A 2888-nucleotide genomic window follows, 5' to 3' on the forward strand; every position below is an offset into this window, starting at 1 on the left:
AGATGGCTCAGTGGTTAAGGGCACTGACTGCTCTTCCAGAGGTCCTGAGTTCAATTCCCAGCAACCACGTGGTAGCTCACAACCATCCATAATGAGTTCTGATGCCCTCTTCTGGTGCGTCTGACTCCAATGTACTTAGATATAACAAATAAATAAATCTTTGTAAAAAAAAAAAAAAGAGGGAATAGGAACAGTTGGTTCTTCTGGGCTTGCTAGCGATCCCATCAGAGGTCCCCCCAGCTTTCTTACAGGCACTGAACCCCATCTCCTTACCCCTTGCTCTGGGAAGTCTTCAGCTCTGGCCATCCTTGCAAGCTGAGCCCTCCCTGGAGGTTGTCACACTGAGTCAGTGTAACAGAGTAACATCGGTAAGCTGGACTCGCGGCACTTACTTATAATCCCACACTTTAGGAAGCTGAGGCAGGAGGATCATGAGATCAAGACTACCCTGCGGATCAAGTCCAAGGCTGATCTGGGATGTGAGAGATATGCTGAGAGAAGGTCTCTGCATTTTGTATGTGTGGGACCAGGTCATCCACTTTGGGAGATGAAAACATCCCAGGCCAGTCTCGGGATCAGCAGCGGCAGGCAAGGCTTGTGGTGACAGACTTACTCCTGGTAGCTTACTCTTAGGTCTGGACAAAGAACCTGACTTCCTTGGGTCCCTCTCGCTTTCTTACTGGTTGGTGGTGGTGAGGTTTTTGTTTGTTTGTTTGTTTTTTTGTTTGGCTGGTTTTGGTTGTTTCTATTTTTAGTAGACAATATCTCAAGCTTGTTCTATAAATATATTGTAATCCTTCTACCTCCTTTTCCAGACTGCTTACTTAGGTGAGTGTTTATGCAATAATCGATCCCAGAGCTTCATGCATGCTCGGCAGATCCCAGAGCTTCATGCATGCTCGGCAAGCAAGTACTCTACATACGGACAGAGCTATAGCCACGACCTCTCCTGCTTACTTGTAAACTAGCTACTCTGTGTTCTGACCTGCTCACTGAATTACTGCAAAATGCAAATGATTAAGCATAGGCAATTTCTGAAAAGAGACTACTTTCAGCCGGGCGGTGGTGGCACACACCTTTAATCCCAGCACCTGGGAGGCAGAGGCAGGCAGATTTTTGAGTTCGAGGCCAGCTTGGTCTACAGAGTAAGTTCCAGGACAGCCAGGGCTACACAGAGAAACCCTGTCTCGAAAAACAAAAACAAAAACAAAACAAAACAAAACAAAAAAAACAACAAAAAAGGGTTTATTTGTGTAACAGCCCTGGCTGTCCTGGGACTCACTTTATAGACTAGGCAGGCCTCAAAGGCACAGAAATCCACCTGTCTCAGCCTCCTGAGTGCTGGGATTAAAGGCATGTGCCACCAAGCCTGTCTGAGTCTTAACATATGTATTTAATATGCAGGGAATCTGATATGCAGTCCCAAGGGGTCAAGATCCACAGATTGAGCTCTGCTGGCCCAAACTGAATGGGGAGTTCCAGTAGAGGAGAAGAGTGAGTTAGTAGCTGTTTTTACTGTCAATAAATTCTAATTGGGTTTCAAACTTTAAAACAGGTATGAATTCCTTTTATGACTTAAAAATAGTGTAGGGCTAGGGATGTGTCTTCTGTGCCTGGGAGGCCCTGGGATCCATCCCCAGTTCCAAAAACAAAACACACAGGACAACAGTTTGTAAGTACTCGTGAGCTAGCTCTCTAAAGCTGCTCCTTGTTCGTTTAAGCCTGCTGGGCTCAGGATTTATCAGACTGATTTCACAGCAGATTCTCCATGTCCTGAACATCAGAGGGTGCCCGTGAACAGGGATGAGGACCTGGGTGGGAGGAGGAGCTGTAGCGCTCTAGTAGGACTCCTTGTTGGGGAAGGGCAATGGCTCTTCTCTCCTTGTGCCTGGCCTCCTAGGTATGGGCATATGCTGCTTCCTGGCAAACTGGCCAGACCAGCCAGCAGGCCGGCTTGTGGTGCCAGAGAGAGGGACGGGGCAGAACAGAATACTCAGAACGCATTTTTAAAAATATATTAATAATCAATGGCTAGGGCAGTAACTCAAGAGAGTAAGGGGGCTGGGCGCCATGGCATCCTCCCCAGGAGCCAGCTGCAGCCCTGGTTCTGGGGACGTTGATGGCTCAGCAGGAGCTGTGGCCAGCCTGCGCCAGCAGCTTTCTGCACCCAAAGGCACAGCCAGAGCTGGCACACTTCGCTGGGCAGGGAGGAGTGGGGCCTCGTGCCTAAGCACTTGTTTATTTGGTGACTGAAGCCAGAAGCAGGTAAGCTGGATGCTCAGATTATCCTGTGAAGAGCAGGCCCTCCCCTTCCTCAGAACCCCTGCCAGCTCTGGAAAGCGGCAGGAGTCACAACCCACAGAGAATCCAGTACAACCCCGGAAGCAAGAAAAGGGACCAAGTAAGGAGATCGCTGTTGCTCCTAGGCAGGCAACCCTGGCTAAACGTCACTGACCAATAACAGGAGAGCAGCCTCCTCCTCCATAGACCTTCCTCTTCCTGGAGTGGGAAGAGGGAACTGGAATGGGGGAGGGGAGTGCCAGACAGCCACTTCAACCAGGTCACACAAAATACAGAGGAGATCAGGTTACAGCCAGCTCAGTCTCAGGCAGGGGAATTTAACTTCCGTGGGGAGGCTCTGCGCTCGGTTTGGGGCAGCAGCGGTGGGAGGTGCCGAATTCCTGTGTGATGGTTAGGAACAAGTCTCCTCCTGTCTTCGTGGGCTGTGGGATTTGGGGGAAACAGTTGTTTTGTGCTAGTTGCTGCCTGGAGGACAAGGGGGCACTTTGGCTGCCAGGGTACCGAGTGGCAGGCTCAGGGCAAGGGTAAAGTCAGGGACACTTTGACCCCTCCCTGGGCTCTAGTCCTGAGTAAATCCTGACACCAAA

Source organism: Mastomys coucha, unplaced genomic scaffold (genome assembly GCF_008632895.1).
Source record: "Mastomys coucha isolate ucsf_1 unplaced genomic scaffold, UCSF_Mcou_1 pScaffold5, whole genome shotgun sequence".
Taxonomy (NCBI): Eukaryota; Metazoa; Chordata; class Mammalia; order Rodentia; family Muridae; genus Mastomys; species Mastomys coucha.